The 21,972-nt window shown below is 52.4% G+C and overlaps 1 long non-coding RNA gene across 1 annotated transcript; it reads left to right on the forward strand.

Moving 5' to 3' along the window:
• Positions 1-11,289: 11,289 nt before the first annotated feature.
• On the forward strand, positions 11,290-12,806 carry LOC131830272 (uncharacterized). Its single transcript, XR_009353092.1, has 3 exons — positions 11,290-11,449; positions 11,536-11,637; positions 12,461-12,806. It is a non-coding gene; the product is annotated as an uncharacterized LOC131830272 (long non-coding RNA).
• The last annotated feature ends 9,166 nt before the right edge of the window (positions 12,807-21,972 follow it).

The raw sequence follows: 21,972 nt of genomic DNA on the forward strand, positions 1-21,972 counted from the left end.
CAGGAGAAGGCTGACCACCTGACCCGTCCCAGTTCCAGGATGTTAAAGCAGATCTAATATGTGCTAAATTTAAGAAATTCAAACAGAGGCGCCTGCGTGGCTCAGTGGGTTAAGCCTCTGCCTTTGGCTCAGGTCATGGTCTCAGGGTCCTGGGATCGAGCCCCACATTGGGAATTTCTATTCAGCGGGGAGCCTGCTTTCCCTCTGCCTACCTCTCTGCCTACTTGTGATCTCTCTCGCTCTCTCTCTGTTAATAAATAAATAAAATCTTAAAAAAAAAAAAAAGAGATTCAAACAGTGCAGTGCAGAAGTGTATCACATACAATTAAACATCTTTTGGGGTGCCTGGGTGGCACAGTCAGTTAAGCATCTTACTCTAGATTTGGCTCAGGTCCTGAACTCAGGGTCATGAGATCGAGTCTTAGGGTCAGGCTCTGTAGTTAAAGCAGAGTCTGCTTAAGACCATTTCTCCCTTTCCCTCTGCCTCTACCTGCTATGCTAGCATTCTCTTTTTCTCTCTCTCAAATAAATAAATAAATCTTAAAAAAAAACCGTCAACATCTTTTTTCCATCCTAGTGGTGGCTGCTGTAAACAGTTTTGTGCTGTAAACACAAATCCTGTGTTCTCCAGGATTTTCTTTTCTGTCCTTCAAAATGTGTGTGTGTGTGTGTGTGTGTGTGTGTGTGTGTGTAGAATTGATTCATACACCACACTCAGTTACATATTACAACATACATATAGTAACAAAACGAGATCACACCATACATTGAATTCTGCTACTTGCTTTTCACACTTGGACCACTTTCCAGGTTGATGTGGATATCTTTGCCAGCATGCTGTATATTTGGGGAGGGGCAGAGGATTGCTTCCCATTTTTTTTCTTTTTAAGATTCTTATTTATTAAAGAGAGAGAGAGAGGTGAAGTCCACAGCAGGGGAAGGAAGCAGGCTCCCTGCTGAGCAGGAAGTCCGATGTGGGCCTCCATTCCAGGACCCTGGGATCATGACCTGAGCCGAAGGCAGATGCTTAACCAACTGAGCCACCCAGGCGCCCCAGAAAGCCATTTAAAAAACTGCATGTTTAGAAGAAAACAATGTTGGAGAAAAGGCTTTAGGAAGGTATTCCTTTTATCTTTCCTGAATACTTTACTTTCCCTACTTGTTAAAAAAAAAAAAAATTAACATATAAGATATTATTTGCCCCAGGGGTACAGGTCTGGGAATCGTCAGGCTTACACATTTCACGGGATTGCTTCCCATTTTTACCAGGACAATCTTGTAACGAACACACTTTTGGGTATGTCTTTGCATATTTGCGCTAGGATGTTGTAGAGCAGAGCCCTCGAAGGTGGGTTTCTACAGAGTGAAGATGAAAACAGTTCAGGAGTGACTCAGCGGTGATTTCCTTATCCACCTGCAAGACCATCCTTCCAGCTTCCCCATCTCCCACCTCACTGGCCTCTACCAAGCCAGCACTTTCCTAGAGAATGTCGGATCTCGGCCAGGCCGAGACTGCTGGAGCGCCTGTTGTATACGGCTGCGGTTGTCCAATCCTCTCTTGCTCTCAGTTCTTGTGGAAAACAAAGAGGTGGGGAACCCTTTGAGAGGTCGGGAACCTGCGGAGCCTCAGCCCACGACAGAGCCTGCACCGTCCCTCTGCCTCCGAGGAGGCTGAAACGGCTTGCAGACCGGAAATGACTGCGTGCCTTCCTTTGGCCTTTCCACAGTTCTCCCAGTTTCGTCAAACGAAGAAACTGAAACCTAGAGAGGAAGTGGTCTGCACAAGGCCTGCGCCTTGACTCTGGGTCAGAATCTGGGTCTGAGGACATACAGGAGGCGTGGAGGGAGAGGGCAGGTGCAGGAACAGAGCCGGGGAGGGGAGCAACCGGGCAGGCCCTTCACCGAGTTATCCCAGGCAGCTCCAGTTGCCGTGCCGTGAGATCCAGGCAGCGCTGTTCCCATTTTCCAGGGGAAGAAACTGAGGCAAACTCCTTGGGCAGGGCGTTCCTCCCTGGGACTCTAACCTCCCGCTAAACTCGATCTGTCAAACAATCGTCCCCTGTCCTCCTTCTTCCTTCAACCTCCAGAGGCTGGGCTCTGGACAGTAGCCTTCAGGTCTGCGGGCTCGAGAGAACCAACAGCCCTTCCAGCTGTTTCTCCCCACAGGGCTGGATTCCAGGAAAGACACCTGCTCTGTTCCCAGCAGGGCACACGCCTGGAGTGTCCCAGCCAGGCTTCTGGAAGCCTCATCTTCCCACACACAGAGCGAGGGATACAGTCAGGCGGCCCAAGTGCTCCACCCCCCATAGGATCCGAACACGGGGATCCCTGGTCTCCTCATCCCTTGGTGGGCACTGCCGGTGACTTCTCAAGCATCACAGAGCAGAACAAGATCCAACTGGCTGGAAGAACTTCCCATTTCCTCCTTCCCCTTCCCTTGGCCAGTAAGCCAGCTTGTCCCCTCTCAAGGAGCCTGCCTAAAGCAGGGGCTAAGGCAACCCCGACCTGGGCTCTATCCACTTGCCCTCTGGTCCATGGGAGCCGGGGACTCCTTGGGCAGGGCGTTCCTCCCTGGGACTCTAACCTCCCGCTAAACCAGCAGCCTCAGTTGCCAGGCACTGTCAACAAAACTGTCCCTACAGGCCAAGGCCTTGCTGGAGACCGAGAACAAGGGTGTCCAGGGAGCAGCCCTGGTTCCTGGGCTAGCTCTGAGGGAGAAGTGGGGCTAGCCGCCTTGGGGTCGGGAGCAGTCTTCAGGAAATGTGAGCACCTCCTCAGGTCTCCACACCTCCTTCCTCCCTCACACCTCTGGGAAGGGTGGGCTACCCAGGCAGAGAGAGAGCCCCCTTTGGACGCCAAGCAGCCAGGATGAGCCTTCTGAGGGGAAGCGGGTCTGGTGGATACCAAAACCAGCTCGTCCTCACCCAACCTGTCTGGCTTGGGTACAATTCATGGTCCCCTCAGTGGCCTCAAGCATCCACTCCTGCCCTCCCTCAAGCTGTTCTACGGTTTTACAATCCTCAGTACTTTTTTCCTGATGACAAAAGCAGAATAGGCTCATTATTAAAAAAAAAAAAACAAAAAAACAAAAAAACAAAAAACCGACAGGTTTAAAGTGGCGGGTAAAGGGAGCCCCTCTCCCCGCCCTGGTATCCAGTAGGTGTGATAGGCTCACACGGCAGGGACTCGATCGGCAGCTGCTTCAAGGACGTTTCCTCGAAACCAAAACCCCTCATGTTGCCTCCATGCTGAAATCACCACACAACTTCCCTCCACTCCCAGATAAAGAACATTCCCTCCCTTGGCTACAGGCCCTGCTGCCTCTCCTGGCCGGTCTAGTGAGACCCTCCGCTCACTACCGTTCTGTCAGGTATCAGGTGACATCTACACCGCTTTTCTGTCAGGCCCCTGGCCTCCCTCCCCCTCCTCTCTCTCTCCCTTTCCCCACTCCCCTACTTTCCTTCCTTTGCACAGCCCGTGTCCTGACCGTATCCCCACCTGGAAAGCTATTCACCTAGGGAACACCTGTTCCTTCAGATCCCAAGGGACTGCTTCAGAGAGCCCTTTTCTGAGCTTCCAGCCCATGGAAAAGCCCTGCGCTCTGCCATCACAGCAGGAATTAGAAATTTATGCATGACTCTCTGATGGTCTTGCTCCCCAGCCAAGTCCAGGAGAGCAGGGATCTCTTCTGCTCACTATTGTCTCCCTGTGTCTGGCACATCATGCAAGATCAACAAACAAAACTGAATTGGTGGAGGGATGTGTTCATACTAGTTCAAAGGCTAAAATTAACAACACAGGAAACGACAGATGTTGGCGAGGATGCAGAGAAAGAGGAACCCTCTTACAGTGTTGGTGGGAATGAGAGCTGGTGCAGCTATTCTAGAAAACAGCACGGAGCTTCCTCAAAAAGGTAAAAATAGAATTACCCTACAACCCAGCTATTGCACTTCTGGGGGTTTACCCAAAGATACAAAAATAGTGATTTGAAGGGACACATGTGCCCCAATGTTTATAGCAGCAGCATTATCAACAATGGCCAAATTATGGAAAGAGTCCAAATGTCCATCAACTGATGAATGGATAAAGAAGATGTGGTGTATGTATATGCCACGTCTTCCATATATATATATATAATATATATATATATTATATATATGTGGAATATTACTCAGCCATCAAAACGAACTCAATCTTTGCATTTGCATGATATGGATGGAGCTAGACTATATTATGTTAAGTGAAATAAGTCAGAGAAAGACAAATACCACATGGTTTCACCCATATGTGGAATTTAAGAAACTACACAGATGAACGTAGCAGGGAAGAAAAAGAGACACAAACCAGGAAACAGACTCTTAACTACAGAGAACAAACTGAGGGTTTCTCGAGGGGAGGTGGGCAGGGGATGGGTCAAATGGGTGATGGGGATGAAGAAGGGCACTTGCCATGATGAGCACTGAGTGTTACACATAAGTGATGAATCACTAAATTCTACTCCTAAACCCAATATTACATAATATGTAAACTAACCAGAATGAAAGATTTGAAACAGCAACAATAAAATCCTAGTTCACTCATGGCTTACATGGATCCGGGACTGTGCTGGGTCTGGGGGCTACTCAATGAAACAAGTCGAGGGCAGGTTCTCAAAGGTGGAGAGGGGATGGGGATGGGGATGGGGAAGGCAAGGGCTTGGGTCAGTACTAGAATATCATTTTAAAGGGCTACAAGGGTGTGGATTTTGAGGTTACTGTGTGATATAGTTGTTATTGCCTCATTGTCTACTCTTCCCATTAAACACAGGGCCCTGGAGAGAGGGGCCTTTGCTTCTATTTCCCTCCACTCCTCCCTGCGCCCCTCCCCCTTCCCTTCTCCTCACATAGCCCAGGGCGAGGTCTACAGAGTGTGTTAAAAGGGTGATGGATAGACGGATGGATGGATGGATGGACGGACGGATGGACGGATGGATGAATCAAGGAGTTGAAAAGCAAGGAGGTCCTCAGAGATCCCTTATCCACATTCTGACTTTTACGAGGAAGCTGAAGTCTAGAGAAGTGGAGTGTATCTTTCATCACTTCCTCTCTTCCAGAATATCTGCTGATTTCTTCTCTTTGACCTATAAACATGTGGAAACGCCCTCCAACCCAACCCAACCCAAACAAAACAGCTCTTTCCCTCTTCCCCGCTCATTTTCCCTGAGCTAGGACTCCCCTCTTTCCTTCCTCTGCCAAACTTCTTGAAAGACTTATAAACTCACCCTCCATACTTCCTCATCTGCCACCCCCGGACCTCTCAGTCTCTGCCCTCCACCCGCATCACCACAGCAACTGCTGTGAAGTTGTCACTCACCAGGGACCTTTGGGCCTTGGGCCCTGAGCCCTTCCTGGGCCCCAGGCAATGTTTGGGGCTGTCACCAACTCTTCCTCCTAAAACCCCCAGGCCCTGCTTGGGGGAGGGGTGGATCTCTCTTCCTGTCTAGAAGAATGCTCTCTTCTGGGAAACTTTAATGGCTTCTCCTTCCCCCAGCATCCTCTGCCACAGTTTTAACCTTGGCCCTTTCGTGGCTCTCATTCTGAACTCAACTGTTATTGGGTGCTTTCTGTGTGCCCGGCACCATCCTAGGCTCTTAGGTGTGTCACCCCCGTGTAATCCTGACGCCCACCCCTGGCGTGGGTGTGTTAGTTTCATCTGCACTTTGCAGAGGGAGAAGCCCAGACAGAGTGAGGATGAGTAAATCGCTCAATGCCACATAGTTGGTAAGTGGTGTCTTTGGGATTCAACCGTGCTCTTGTTATTTGTAAGTCTGTGCTCTTAGCCTCAGATCCACACCTTTCTCCTACCTTCCTCACCTACGCTCAGGACTCATCTGGGTTCTTACAACTCCCAGCTTACTGTTATCAGAGGTGACCTCCCTCTGAGGCTTCAGACCGCCTCTTCCAAACACATGAGATTTTTTTCTTACATGTTCTTCCAAAATCTCAAAGCCAGACTCCTCAGATCTCTTGCCAGGTGGATCTTACCAGTCCTGTGCTCCAAACCTTGTGGGGTTCCCCAGAGCCCATTGATCTAGGGGCAAAGTCTTCCCTGCCCCCACAGGCTCACCTGCAATATGGACCGCCCCCCCCCCATGCCCATCTGCCACCATCTTCTCCTGTTTCCTCCTGCTTCCGACTCTGTTTTTGGAAAGATCTAGTACTCCCTGCAGCTCAGAGAGGACCCTCCCCTGCCTGCCCTTCACTCATGCTCCCCTTGGCCACCAGAAACCCTTTGGATCTAGAAAATAGTCTGGCAGGAAATAGACTAAACATGACTAGGGGTTACTTCCAGATGCACGGGATTCCAGGTGACTTATTTTTACATCTGTTTTCCAAATTTCCTGTAGTATGTTTTACTGTAGAATCAGAAAAGAACTTGTTAAAATAACTTCAAAAATAAATTCTTATTCATCCACCCGCCCACTTCCTCTTTCCTCTCTAAACCCCTTCTGTTTCTTTGTTCACCTGAGGCTTCCCTAAAGGTCATGGGTGGGGCTGCCGTGGCTTGGGAGTCAGGTGGCCTCCTGTGCAGTGCGATCCCCCTTGGCCCCAGTGGTCCCCTCTGCCCCTTGCTGAGTGTACTGGACACGGCAGAAAGGTAGGAGGAACAGAGGTAAGACAGACACGTTTCCAAGAATATTCATCAAAGGTTGCAGAACATTGAAGACTCATTAACTGCCTACCAGGGGGGTCCCAGTTAAATGGCTCCTGGTCGGTCTAGGGGCTTGTCTGTTAGTCTTTAGGTAAAAGGACATGGATTCCAGCTGCCATTATGAAATAATTTTGAAAATTTGTCATCATTAAGTGAAAAATAAAAGTTCCAGAAAACTGTATGTAGTTCGCTCACATTTACATAAAAAAAGGATAGAATCTCACACACACACACACACACACACACACACACACACGTATATGCAGAGAGTATCTCTTGAAGGATGCCCCCCCAAACATTTGTTTCAGGGAAGGGACACAGGGGCCAGGAGAACTGGGTAAAAAGGATCAGGAGTTGGGATCAGTTGTTTCTGTTGGGTTTTTAAAAACTGTTTGCAGGAGCACCTGGGTGGCTCAGTGTGTTAAAGCCTCTGCCTTCAGCTCAGGTCATGGTCCCCCGGGGTCCTGGGACCAAGCCCCGCATCAGGGTCTCTGCTCGACAGGGAGCCTGCTTCCTCCTCTCTCTCTGCCTGCCTCTCTGCCTACTTGTGATCTCTGTCTGTCCAATAAATAAATAAAATCTTAAAAAAAAAAAAAAAGAAAAAAACACAAGATTAAAAAAAAAACAACAGGGATGCCTGGGTGGCTCAGTTGGTTGAGCAACTGCCTTCGGCTCAGGTCACGGTCCTGGAGTCCCGGTATCGAGTCCCGCATCGGGCTCCCAGCTCCATGGGGAGTCTGCTTCTCCCTCTGACCTTCTCGCCTCTCATGTTCTCTCTCACTGTCTCTCTCTCAAATAAATAAATAAAATCTAAAAAAAACAAAAAACAAAAAACACCACAACAAACGTGTTTGCACGTACCTTGGACAAAGAAGGACAACTTATGAAACAAGACGAGAATTTTGAGCGCCCCTCGCCGGCCCCTGCGTTGAGGAAGTGGGTAGACTCTCAGCTTGGTCCCTCTTTCCGTCCTTCCCTCTGAGGGAGCTGGGGAGGGGCGTGGAGAGCCAACACCAGCCAGCTCTACATCTGCAGATGGCAGGGGACCCCTACTCCAGCAAGGACCCTGGGCACAGAGGCCCCATGAGCTGTTCTCCAGAGGGAGCTGAATTGGGAGCCTCCCCACCCAAAGCAGGTCATCCCAGGCCTGTTTGCGTGAAGTGGGCATAAGCCCCTGGGCCCTTTCCTCAGGCCAGGAGCACCAGCTAAGAACAAGGTGCTGTGAGCAGGCACCTGGCAGGCCCGCCCCCACAGGAAGTAGCTGTGTCCCGCACGTGGGGCGCACGGGCATGTGGTGGGAAGGACAGCTGAACCCTGACGTACCCTGGGCCAGGCCTGAGGCCCAAGCGCTCTGGGAACCATTTATCTTCTCCAGCCCAGAAATCACTTACGCTTGGGCGGGGCGGGGATGGGGGGGCGTTTATCTGAGCACTGCAAACCTCAGGTTTTGTTTGAGAATTTGGCTGGACCGAGAGTTTAGCCACCAAAGGAGAGGCAGGGCAGACCCTTCTACCTCATTCTGTCCTGCTCCTCATCGGGGCCCACACACCTACCACCTTCCTCAGCCCAGGCTTTGTCCCTGTGGACCTGCTATCAGCCACAGAGTCATAGACAGTTTTTGTCACCTAAGGAGACCACTTTGGCTGATAGCTAGAGCTCCCGGTGCCAGCTTCCCAAGCCTGTGGGCGGCGCAGCCCACTGCTCAGGCTGGGCACGTGGCCTGGGACTCAGCCGACCTGGGTTCTCATTGCTGCGGCCACTGACGGGCCCGTCCCTTCTGCCACCTGGGCCTCAGTCTCCTGACTGACAAAATTCGCCAGGGTTGCAAACCGTGCTCAACAAAACACTGGCATTTGGGGGTGGAAGAGCTTCATGGAAGCTCAATTCAAATATGGTTTCTAGAACGTATTTTAAACAACTCAAATATTTGTAATACGCATCAAAGGGTCGATTTAGAAGTGACACGTGATTTTCACACCTCGGAGCCCACTTGTCTTCACACTGATTTCATTAGCAGCACGGTAATATGTTAGCAGTTCGAACTTCGAAAATCGAAATGAATGGAGGGCAGCTCTTGTCAACTGCCTGCACAGGGGCCCTGGGCTCCGTCAAGTTTTGTTCTGGACAAAGGATCTGACAGGCATCAAGCTCTGTCACCAGAGAGGGACAGGAGAAGGGATCAAACTAGTGCTTCTCTGCGGGATGCCATCTGTGTCTAGCCTCGACCCTGGGGTCAGGGTTGGGGGGCTCCCCAGCGGATCGTGGAACATCTTGAGATCCTAGTCAGAGCAGTATTCCTGACCAGCAGGGATTTGTGAGGCCAGTTCCGGAAGTCACTAGCAGGTGACAGCTCTAGGCTGATCTGGAAGAGGTAGGAACCGCTTTCAGCACCCAAGTGGAGGGACCAGAACTTCCCCGGAGCTGCTGTGAACCATGGGTCAGGCACCCAGGCCTGGTGCCAGAAGCAGAGACTCATAATGCCAGGGGATACTTCCGAGGTGCCAGGCACTGTGCTGCCTATCACCTCCCCTGTGAGAATGTCTTGTTTCTCACAATTGCATGAAGAGGCTTAGCCCCATTTTACAGATGAGGAAACTGAGGCAGAGAGGGTTTACACCCTCCAAGTCCTGCAGCAGTGCCAGGAGTCAAACCGCAAGCTAGAATGGCGCCCAGAGACCTGCCTCTGCTCAGTAATTCAGGTGACCCACAAGGAAATCCTTCACTGCTTTGGACAGGGTTCCAGGTGCTGGGATACTAGGCTGACGCACTAATACTTCTGACCAGTGGTGGCCTTCTCATAAGCATTTCCTTTCTGCTGACTTTTCATCCATGCGGTGGCTGTGGTTGAACCATGTCGGAGAGGGGTCTCTGACCCCTGGCACAGGCAACACAGGCAAGAACCAGCTCCTCCCTTTGCTTCCCTTCCCCGACCAGTAAAGGGGGACAGGCTGGACTTGACAATGTCTAGATGTCCTTCCTGTTCTGACGTCCTTTGACCGATTGCCAGCCTGGGTGACGTGGGAGAGGTCAGGGGTCAGAGTGGGTCCGCCGGCTAGGGAGACACGCTGGCTTCATTGGTCTGCTGGTGTCCAGATCCCACAGTCTTAGCTTCCAAGCAGTCGCATCTCCGACGGCGAGGTTGTGGGAGAGACCTCACAGGCACAAGATGGGGTGTATGGTGCACAGAAACGTTAAAAACAACAATGAAGCCCACAGAAAGCGACGCACAGGAATTCTTCACAATGCCAGCGATCCAACGCTGCCCTCGGAGGAGGGGGCTGCTCTTGCCCCAGCACTGCCCCTCAGCCACACTCGGTTACCTGAGTGACTTGCCAGAGGAAGGAGATGTGGGTACCCTGCTGGGGGCGGCCCCCTGGGATGAGGTCCCCATCCAGTCGCACCAGCTGTGACAAAGAGCCACAAGGGAACGTGGTCTGGGTGACTGCGGAGCTCATTTACCTCGGGCTAAATATAGGTGCCTTCTCTGCAGCCGGTCGGTGACTCAGCGAGCCCCGGGAAAGCTCCTGGGCAGAGAAGACACGAGGCCCGGAGGCCTTGCTTTCCCGAGTGCCAGAGCTACAGGAAGGCTGATGCATGGGAGCAGAAAATGAGGGTATGTTTTGCAAGTCCTCCTGGGCTAGCTGAGTTCCTCGCTCCCCTCCCCAGACTCTCCGTTCAAAAGCCGTGAGATTGCTGTTCCAGGCCCAGTCTTGTGCCAGCTTTCTCCCAAGGGCTTAAAGGGTGAGGAGAGCGTGAGGGGTGTGTGTCGGTGGGTGGGTGTTCATCCCCCCCCCCCTGGCTGGGGCAGGGGGAGAGAAACAGGCCAGGCAGTGTCTATACCGTGGTCTGCCTTGGCCTCGGACTCCCACCCTGGCCCCCGCCCACCTGCCAAGAAGCGCAGGGAGGGGGCTCTGCTGATGCCCTGACCATTCTCTACGATGCTCTGTGCCCACGGAAACGGTGAGTGCTCCCTTCTTCCCATCTCAGACTCTTCAGGAAGCAAGCGCAATCCTGGCCTTCTACATTCATCTCCAGAGGCTCTGCAGAAGCTGAGGAGTGAGGCAGTCCTTTGGAGAATGACGGGCAGCTGTCTGAGCAGACTGGTGGAATGGGAAGAGACGGGACCAGGCACCAGGAGAGGTTTCTGCCAGGCGTTTGCTCTGTGACCTTGAGCAAGTCCATTTTCCTCTCTGGTCTCCAGTTTCTCCTCTGTTTATCCACCTATGTAATCTCTTCAACAAATAGGTAGTAAATGCATACAGGATCTGTGCGTTCCATGCTAGACACGGGAAAATAACCATGATGAAGGATTTCAAAAGTCCAGGGAGTCTCCACTGCTCTCCCTATCGAACACTGGCACGGTTTCTCCATCCCCTAACTCTGCAATGACCTTGTAACTTGCTTTGACTAACAGGATGCTACAAAAGTGACCAGTGACTGTCGATCTCGCCCTCTCAGAGCCCAGCTGCCACTTTGGGGAGGCCTAAGCTACCCCGCTGGAGTGGTCACATGGGAAGGAAATGGGGTGCCCACACCAAAAGCCTCAGGCAGCCGCCAGTCACGTGTGTGAGGCAGGTGGAACCCCCAGCCCCCAGCCCCCCGCCCCCAGCAGACTGACTGCCAACCACTGGCAGCAGAGACAAGCCATCGCAGCCCGGCCTTGCCCAACTCGTCAACCCAGAGAACTGCGAGGCATTGAAGCATTCTAGTTTGAAGCCACTGTTCCAGAGTGTGTGTTATGGAGCAAAAGATAATCAAGGTAATTAACATTTTGACCTACGGACCACTGTCTACGAGCCAGGAGCTGCATTAAATGTTTTACTGTTTGTGATCTTTATTTCTCAGGTCAACCAGGTGAGGCAGACATGGTTACCTTCATTTACCCTTGACAGAGGAAAGCACTGAGGCACGAGAAAGAGAAGGAACTTGACCAAGATGGCAGAACAGGTGAGCGGTGGAGCTGGGGTTGGAGCCCAGGCAGGTCAGGCTTCAGATCCTGTGCTATTAGCCCCAACACTACGCAGAACCAAACAGCTGTGGTTCTTGCCCTCATGGGGTTGACAGTCTACGGGGAGATGGGCAGGAAACACACGGAAAGGAATATACAAGCACAAAGAGTGGGAAGGAGTGTGAAGAAAGTGGGTGCTATGTTTATTCCCAGGGAAGCCCTCTCTGGAGCACTTAGGATGGAAGGGGGGAGACTCTGCAAGAAATGCATGTTCCTGGGCCACATGGACTGGTTGGGAGCCTGGCCACCATCTTTCCTTTTTTTCCTTTTTTTTTAATGTGCCCCCTGAGTGATTTTTCTCATCAGAGAAATTTGAGAAACCCAGCTCAGTGAAATCACCTGAGAAGATTAAAAAATAGAGCTGCCCAGCCCCCATCCTGTTATTGTGACTCAGCTGGTCTAGAGTGAGCCCAGAAATCAGTAGCTTTAAAAGCTCCTGAGGTCGGGGCGCCTGGGTGGCTCAGTGGGTTAAGCCTCTGCCTTCAGCTCAGGTCATGATCCCAGGGTCCTGGGATCGAGCCCCACATCAGGCTCTCTGCTCAGCAGGGAGCCTGCTTCCTCTTCTCTCTCTGCCTGCCTCTCTGCCTACCTATGATCTCTGTCAAATAAATAAATAAAATCTTAAAAAAAAAAAAAAAAAAAAAAAAAAAAAAAAAAAAAAAAAAAAAAAAGCTCCTGAGGTGATTCTAATGTGTCGCATGGGATGAGAACTGATTCTGGAAGACTCTACAAGGTCCCAGACTGTTTTTGTATATCTCTTAGGAGCCACCAGGATTACCTGCTGCATATTAAACTGTTCTTTTGGTGATTTAATACTGTGGAGGGACGGCCTGAACTGAGCTTGAGGTAAATCTTTGTTCTGAGACTCACCCTCTTGAACGGACCACTCCTCACAGAGCCCCCTGACAGAAAACTTTCCCAGGGCCTCTGTAGGGACTCTCCATAGCTTCCAAGTTCCCTTTAACTTCAATTTGTTTTAAAGTAGCACATTCCTTTGACTGCTGGGAGAGGTTGTTTACTTCCCACAAACAAATGCCCTTCTGGAGGCTGGCAAGACAGACCCTTGGTTTTTTGATTGTTCGTTTTTTAAACAATGTATTTATTTATTTGAGAGAGAGAGAGAAAGAGAGGAAGCAGGAGGGGCGGAGGGAGAGAGAACCCTCAAGTAGACTCCTGGCCGAGCGTGGAGCCCCACGTGAGTCTCCATCCCAGGACCCTGAGATCATAACCTGAGCCGAAATCAAGAGTTTGACACTTAACCAGCTGAGCCACCGATGTGCCCCAGCAGCCTCTTGGTTTTCTCTCTTTTTCTGACATCCCAGCTCAGGGACCTCTGGGGCATAGATTCCCCACTGTGAGGAGAATGATGGCATCTGCGGTGTGGCCACAAGAGGAGACGTGTTGGTACACGGACAGTTTCTTGTCTGGTTTCTTACTCTTCTTCCAAATGAGGCAGGAAGACCACGGGGGTTGCTCCTGCTTGGTTCAGACAGAAGAGTGTGAAAGAATCCACCCTTGGCTTGGGGCCTGCCAGGCTCAGGCCCGGAGAAGGCCTGCTGGAGGTTGGCGGGCAGAGAGGGACCGGCAGAGGCCCAGCCCGGGGCCGCCCCGGGGAGCGTGCCGCGTGGCTGGGCCGAGCGGAGGTGGTGTGCTGACAGCGCAGGTGTGAGCTGTGCCACCCAGGAGCCTCGTTTCCTCGTTCTGCAGTGGGGGTAGTGCTCGCGGCTGTGAGGGTGGAATGAGAACTCAGAGTTCACAGCAGGGCCTGGGCTCAGGAGACACAAGGGGTTTTCATTCCTCTTCTTTGGGACAGACCCAGAAATGAACTTGACACTCTTGAGGAAGACAGAGCTTGTTGGGGGAGACCCCAGGAGAGGTCCTTTAGGGGCTGGGACAGACCCTGGTGACTGTGGCCCATCCCGGAGGCCACACATCTCCCAGGAGACTCGAGGAGCTGGGAGGTCCACGCTGCCCGCCCAGCCTCACACTCAGAGGGCTCTCTGGGCAGCTCTGTCGGGGCACGGCCTGCACTTAAATGGGGCAGATGGTGGCCCAGAGGAGGGGCTGGCAGAGAGAAGAGGTAAGGCCTGACCTGTGAGGAAGGAATGATGAGAACGAGGCTGTGACTCATTCCCAGGCTCCTGCTCTCAGAAAGAAAGGATCTGCTTGGGGGCGTGCCTGGGAGGGAGCCAGGCCAGAGGGCACAGTGAACAGGGCACACCAAGGCCTCTTCACTCAGGGAGAAAGCGTCCTGGGAAGGGGCCAGTTTAAAAACACAACTGCACTGGTGTCTCTGCCTTCTTCTGAAGCATCCTTCCAGCTGGAGGCAGTGGTAGGAGGCCCCACCAGCCAGGTCAGGCACGATGCCTTCCCTGAGCCCTGGGTGGGGGGTGAGGGGCGTAGGGGTCCTGCTTGGGCACCGGCCCCCAGGAGGCAGGCAGAGCCAGCGTTTGCCATCACGTCTGGTTCTCTTGACCCCGTACTGTCTTCCCCACCCATCCCCTCCTCACGGAGCCGGCCGGGGGCTGCTACCAGGACAACTTCTTCTATACGGCGCAGAGAGTTTTAAATAGTGCGGAGGTAGGGGTGCCTGGGTTGAGCAGCAGACTCGGTGTCTGCTCAGGTCATGATCTTGGGGTCCTGGGGTCAGGCTCCACATCAGCCCCCACGCTCAGCAGGGAGTCCGCTTGAGGATTCTCTCTCCCTCTCCCTCTGCCCCTCCCCCCTCTGGGGCGCTTGTGGGTGAGCATTGCTGTCCAAAGTCCATCCATCCATCCGTCCGTCTGTCAATCCTTCAGTGGTACTTAGGGGCCAGGAGCAGTAGCTCTGGGTGTCAATTTGTATGTGTTCATTTGCACGGGGGCAGGTAGGGCTCTGAGGAGGAAGTGTGGTGAGTTGTAAGCGTGGGGCAGGGAGAGGAGCAAGGGGCCCAAGTCTGACCTTCTGTATCATTAAAATTTTTATTGGAAGTAATACAAAACCCAATGTTTTGCTTAATGCAAACCCAGAACATATTGGCCTTGGAAAGGAAGTGCAAGGGAGTGGGGTTGGCTTCTGACAAGGCTTTATCGGGAGCTCGAAACAGTTCCTCAAGACCTGGCGCTCCCTGTCGTCTCTGGGCTCAGCTCTTCTCCAGGGAACAGCCCCAGCAGGGGCAGGTTCCACACCTTGGAGGCAAGACGGCTGCAGAAGCTCCAAGCCTCACACCCTCTCCCCAGGGCAAAGAACCAGTCTGCTTCTCTGAGAGCCCGAAATTCTGGAACTAAGTTTCATTGGCTTTGATAGGCCTGACTTTGGTCATGTGCCCATCCCTTAACCAGTAACAGCCAGGGGGATGGTGTCTACTAAGGGGGCCGGGGCGTGGATCTGTGCGGGACAGGGAGCATAGGGAGCTTGGTCGTAGTGGGGCAGAGGCTGGTTCGCTGGAATCATGACCTGAGTAGAGCCCGTTACTGTAAGTGAGTGAATGGGGTCAGGCTGACAAGGAATACTGATCCTTTACTCTCTGCAGAAGGCTTCAAGGAACAGCTGAGAGGTTTCTCTGGAGTCTGGGCTGCAAACTGAGAGAGGGGCCTTCTGTCCATTTCGGCTCAGAGCACAGAACCGCACTGTGCTGGGGAGAACTGAGGGCCTGCCACCTAGGCCAGCTCCAGGGGTCATAGCCTTCCAGAGAAGGAGGGACCTCAGAGAGTACCCCAGGCTGTGAGAGAGATGAGGTCCCTTCCCCAGCTGCCCGGTACCTAGCAGACAACAAGGAGGTCAGCAGAAGAGACACCCAAGGGACTTACAGAGATGATGCGGGGTGGGGTGGTAAGGTCCACTGAGGTCCCCAGTGGGAGAAAAGGGCTGCACCCCTGACCCTTCAATCTGGGGGTGAGAAGATTTGGATGCTGGTCACTTCCAGACTGTTTGTTAGCTATATGGCCTTGGGCACGTCTGTCTCTCTTTCTTGGCCTCAGTTTACTCCTCCATAAAATGGGAGTGTTATCAATCACCTCAAGAGTTGACGTGAGCCAGAGCAGATGAAATCAGGAAAGGCTGAAGTGTGCCTGAAAACCCTCTTTATCCTGATTGCTGGAGGCCCGAGGGGGACCCGAACATTTGTGCCTGGAGGCATGTGCATCAGGAGGAAAAACCGGGAAGAACAAGTCCCACATGTGCCCAGTGGAAGCTGGTGGCCGCGGAGACCCTGGGGGCCAGGCTGCCAGCCAGGGATGTGGGTGGCTCTCTGGGCCGCTCCCTTTCCCTGCCACTGAGTCAGAGGAAGGGACTCAGGCTGGGCATCAGCCCTGCAGGTTCAACCAGTTGCTGGCCGGAGAAGGGAGGGCTGGAGAGAGAAGGAAAAAACAAACAACCTCCTCCCGTGGGCCTCCCCACAGATGCCAGTCCTCCTCTTCAGCCCTGGGGGAGTGTTCGTGGGCCCCAACCCACACTTCCTCCTGGCCTCTCCCCAGAGCCCAACAGCAGGGCCCCCTGGGTGGGGAATTGCCTGTTTCCCAGAATGCAGCTGGTCACGGGGACCCAGGTCTCTTCCCACCTCTGTGGGGAGCTCAGACCATCCACTCTCCAAGGCCTGGATTCCCCCTCTGTACTCTTCCCAAGCTGCTGTCCGTACCAGTCACTCCCACCGCCAGAGTCTGGCCTGCCAGATTCAGCCCCTTGGAGAAGCGATGGGTAGAAAGATCTCTCTGCCTTGGTTGGCCTTTCAGTCCACCTATGAATCAGCTGGTATTGGAGAGAAACATAATTGCCCCAGGCTGGGCAGCTGACTGTTCTTTGCTGCAGAAAGACCATCTGTTTGGCCAGTCCTGGACGCCCCCAGGTGTCTCAGACTCCGTCCACAGGGAATAGTCATTTTGGTGGGAAAGGCATGGGGGGTGGAGTCAGTTAGACTGGATTGTAGCACCTGTGCTGGTCAGTTATGTGATTTGGGACAAGCTAATTTACTTCTCTGAGCCTCAATTTCCTTATCTGAAAACCGTATGGCAATGCCCTGTGGGTTGCTGTGAGGACAGGAGATAAGAAGTGCAAAGCTCCTAGAAGGGGTCAACAGATCAACCTTCCTGCCCTTGCACACCTTATCACATGTTACTTTTATGTTTCATTCCCTTCTCGAGCCAAAACGGTCAGCGTGTTTGTTCTGCAATCATGTGTCGAGAGTCTACTTTGCACCGGGCGCAATTACCTTTATCTCCACAGCCCTGAGAAGTCGGTGCCAGGAGCTCATTTGATACAAGAGGCCACTGTGGCTTGGAGAGAGGAAGAGTTGGAAGGCTACTGGGTGACAGAGCCAGGAGTTGATGCGGGGCCTCCAAGAACTTATGGAAACCCCATTCCATGGGCTTCCATGGACCGTTGCTCTGCCTGGAACGGACTTCTACCTCGGTCTTGTTCTTTCCATCGCCGCCAGGACATCTTCTGATCAGGGAGGACACTTGTAGTTGCAAGTGATAAGAATTCCATCCCAAACAGGCTTAATTAAAAAAGGGGGGGAGGGGGAAGGGCAAAGGGGGAGACAGAGGCAGAGAAGCAGACTCCTGCTCACCCTGGAGCCCTCGAATCTGGGCTCAAGCTCATGACCCTGAGATCATGACCTGAACTGAAATCAAGAGTTGGACACTTAACCCACTGAGCCAACCAGTAAAAAACCCCCAATAATACTCTTTTTAGTCTAGAATCTTAACATGAGACAAGCATCAGGTGATTAGTTATCCTCTGTCTTGTCTTTCTCTCATGACAGTGACTTTTTTTTTTTAAAAAAAATTAATTTTTCTTTTTCTTAGAGAGGGAGAGAGTATGAGCCGGGGGAAAGGCAAAGGGAGAGGAAGAGAGAGAATCTTAAGCAGGCTCCACATTCAGGGCAGAGCTCAGTGCCGTGCTTGATCTCACAACCTTGAGATCATGACTGAGCCAAAATCAAGAGGTGGATGCTTAATGAATGAACCCCCCAGGTGCCCAATAGTGACATTTTATTAATTTTTTTATTTTTTAAAAGATCTTATTGATTTATTTGAGAGAGAGAGAGAGAGAACTAGCAAGCAGAACTAGGATTAGGGGAGAAGTAGGGATGGGGGCAGAGGTAGAGGGAGAAGCAGGCTTCCTTCTGAGCAGGGAGCCCGATGTGGAGGCTCCATTCCAGGACCCTGGAATCATGACCTGAGGCAAAGGCTGATGCTTAACTGACTGAGCCACCCAGGAGCCCCTCAACAGTGACATTTTAAGGCATCATTGCCAATTGTTTGAGAGACTGTCCTTTACTTTGGATCTGACTATCTGAGTTAGAATCAGATCGAGCATTTCTGGAGGAGAGAATGGTGCATGGGTGATGTTCTCACCGCATCACACCAGGAGGCTTACAATGCCCCTGGGGTCCATTACTGGCAATGCTAAGTTTGCATGGTTGGTGGGATCCACCAGATTTCTCCATTTTAAGTATCTTTTCCTTAGAATTCTCTGGGAACTAGCAAACTAAGGTCCAGGTGTCTAATGTCCATTTTATGAATGAAGAAATGAAACGTAAATACATGAAGTAGCCAGATACTCAGTGGTAGGAGTGAGGCTGGCCAGAACCCAGGTCCTCCTGAGCGCCACCCCCCCCTCCCCAGCTCAGTGCCCACCCCAGGCCCTGCCTCTGACCCTATCTGCACAGATGCTAAGAAGGGTTCATCCTTGAGCCTTCCTTGGGTGAGGGTCTGTGTGTGGCATGTTCTCAGCCCAAGAGTCAGTTTCTGATGGGGGTAGGACTGAAACACCAAAGTTAGGCTGGGTGAGGAGCCACAGCCATGCTCCATAGACTCCAGGCCCCAAACACGGACATGAAGCAACTTCTAGAAGCCATCTAGCTCAACCCCAATCTCCGGAAGAGAAGGCGGAGGCCCCAGAGTCATGAAATGACCTGTCCACTTCTCTTTAACCCTGTAGTCAGCACCCTAATCTGGCCACCAAGGCCTCTGAGGGGCTTGGAGCAACAGTGGCCTCACTAGTCCCCAGGCCCCACCCACCCACTCACCCCCGCTCATGAACTCAAAATGCTTTGCAGTGGGTGGGGGTGCTTCGACCCTCTGCCTAGGAATTTCTCGTGGAAGGGCCGTGGGTGCGGAACGGTCACAGCCCGCTTCCCAGAGCCCGAAATGATGTTTGTTGAGGAACCCGGAGGTGACTGTCATCTGGCCCTGGCTGATATTAGCCAAATTCTGGAGACCAGAGCCCAAACCAGAGTCCCTGGTACTGATGGCACTAGCAGGGGAAGAGTCCAGCGAGTCCGGCTTGTCCTTCCCCGGAGGCTGCTAGGCACACTTCCTTCCGGGAGGCCTGGGGCCACGTTTTTGTTCTTTGACTTTATTTCCTGTCCCCCCTTTGGCCCATTCTTTCTCCGAAGGGAAAGAACTGCATCAGTTGTTGGCCTGTGTCCTCACAGTTGTAAGAACTTACCCGTCAGGTCATTCCTGACATCTCGCACAGATGACCTTGTTTCGAGTCTAAGTGTTCCCAAACCATTTCGAACCTATAATCCCAATAGTCTCCGGGATTGGACTGTTGCAAAAGATTCATACAATCATTCCACCAAGTATTTGGGGACCACCTGTTAAGTGCCAGGCTCCAGGGACACAACGGTGAGCAAGATGATGAAGGACTCTCATCAGGAAAACCACGTTGCCAATGCAGCTTATATAGGGGACTGTAGCCGGGGGGGGGGGGGGGGGGGCGAGGAGTGGGTGGGGCCTGGGGACCAGTGAGGCCACTGTTGCTCCAAGCCCCTCGGAGGCCTTGTGGCCAGATTAGGGTGCTGGCTACAGGGTTAATGAGAAGTGAACAGATCTAAATAGACAATGTCAAGGGGCTTATTGGCAGACTGAGGCAGACACCACATACTACTTAAGAGTGCCCGGTCTGGGACTGGACTCACCCACTATCTAGCAAGGTACGCAGTCTGTCCAGGCCTCAGTTTCCTTGTCTGTAAAATGGTGATGATAACTTTACATCCCAGGATAATAGGTTTAGGAGACTGAGCAGGTGAAGCCTAGCTTCATGGAAACCGGTGCTGCTCCTGAGTAGGAATTAGAGGAGGGACAGGGGACTGGAGGTGGGGTGTGTTCTATCCCACTGGGGATTTTGGGTTCTAAGGACCCTGTGTGATGCAGCTAACTGGAGATGCTCAGCAGGAGATTGGATGTTGGGTCCCAGGCTCCAGAGGAAAATCTGTGCTGGATTTTCCATTTCACTTAGACTTTTTCTGATTCCTTCTTTTAAATGTAGGCTGTATGGGTCCCAGCCTTCCTGCATGGCTTACAGGCCAGTGATGGAGCTGGGGCTAGAACTCAGTCTCCTTTATCAGAAATCCTTCTGCTTCATCAGGCTGTGCCCTCTACTGCAAGAGTTAACAGCTTCTATATATCAACTCTTCCTACTATCGTGGGCTACGCGGAGCATGTACCTGGATTTCTCCTTTGGACTTTGTGACTCCCTGAGATAGCTGTAATTATGGAGGAAAAAGCAGAGAGGGGCTTCAGGAAGTTAAGCGTGTTGCCCAGGATCCTGGTGTAAAAGGCCAAGGGTCTGCCCAGCTTCCATGCCCACACTTGGAAGCTTATATTCTAGGGCAGCACTGTCCAGTAGAACTTTCCGTGACGACGACGGAATGTGGTATTTGCACTGCTCAATAGGGAGCCGCAAACGACGTGTGAGATAAGGAACCGAATTTTTAATTTTATACTATTTAAAATAATTTAATAGTCACCTGTGGGTAGTGGCGGCTGCGTTGCACAGCACTATCCTAGTCCTTCCTGAAGGTCAAGAAAGACCTAGAACTTCTCCTTCTTCCTTGTTGCCGTCGAATGGTTCATAGTTAGGGACAGGATCCGTCTTGTGCAAAGGGTCTGCCTCAGGCTACTGAGCTCCTCAAAATAGTAAGGCATTTTAGCCCTCGAGGGTTAAAGAGATATTTCCTGCTGCCCACGGTGTTCAGAGGCACCAGATGGGAAAGTTGGATGGTGTGGGAGGTGCGAAGGCCCCTGGTGGCTTCTGCGATGGGGAAGGGAAATGCCCTTTTGAGGCATCCTGGAATGCCAGCCTCCGGGCTGGCATCCCAAGCAACAGGCTGTTGCCTGGGAGACAAGGAGCCCTGAAGACATCCCCCCGGGGTGGCCAGTCTGCAGCAGGGACCACCCCTGGGGGACAGTCACTGGAAGCAAAGGGATGGCTGAGGAGAGGACCAGAGTGGGCTGGATGGGGCAGCAGGGGCAGCAGGTGGGGGGCGCTGGGACGGTGCCAGGCTCGGTGCAGATGGCACGGCTGAGGGGGGGGGGAGGGAATGGCAGTGGCAGACGGCAGGCTGTTGGAGGGGGCGCTGCACAGAGAGTGGGGACCCAACAGGCTTGCTCAGAAGTGGTGCCCGTGATCCCTTGTCTATTTAGAAGTAAAGACCCTTCGTGTAAACTAATTGCCTGTGCCCTGCCACCGTCAGCAACAGCCTCATAAACCTGAGGGATTAGAGACCAAGAAGAGGCTTGTTACCGTGGGAGCAGCACCTGCTGTGGCTGCAGCAGTGCCACAGTTCCCCTCCTTCCCCCAGCAGGATGGTTTTCTAATTACATCCAGCCAGGAGCACCAAGTGTGTTTCCCACTGCATTTCATTTCCGGGCCTGTTGAATGCAGAATTAATTTTTAATCGCCCTGGAGGTATTGAGTTTAATTACTTAGACTGAAAATGAGAAGGAGAATAAGATTTGGAGGGTAACCTTTTGGGGGTGCTTGTTGGGAATGGGGAGCACATGTATTTTCAGAAGGCTGTGGAGGAGCATGTCTTGACTGTCCAACAGGCCCGCAGTACTCCCACCTCCACAATAGACAGGGTCAGCAAGTGAGGTTTTTGGGAAGTAGACCATAGAGATATTAGGGGCAACTAGAAAAGTGACCCATGCATCAGGCTGTGGCAGGGGGTATGGGGCGTGGAGGGTAGTGTCCACTAATGGCTTCACAGGCCTGGGGGGTGGCCTGGTGTTGAATGACAGCAGCAAAGTGACTCCAGCTCTGGGTCACAGGGAACTATGTGGCGGGGAGTCACAAAGACTGGACGGTGCCAAAGAGAGTCCTGGAGGGCAGGGACCAGGTCTGCAGTGTTTTCTGGGTTCCCTTCCCAGTGTTTCTGTAGCTTTGAGTACTGTGGTTTCCACTCCTGGTCTTCGATTCCTGCTCCCGATCTAGCCCCCCTGGCACCCACGGACAGTGGGGCAGATAGTCCGCCGGGCGGGAAGCTGCAGGAGGGCACGTGCTCT

This window comes from Mustela lutreola, chromosome 4 (genome assembly GCF_030435805.1).
Source record: "Mustela lutreola isolate mMusLut2 chromosome 4, mMusLut2.pri, whole genome shotgun sequence".
Lineage (NCBI taxonomy): Eukaryota > Metazoa > Chordata > Mammalia > Carnivora > Mustelidae > Mustela > Mustela lutreola.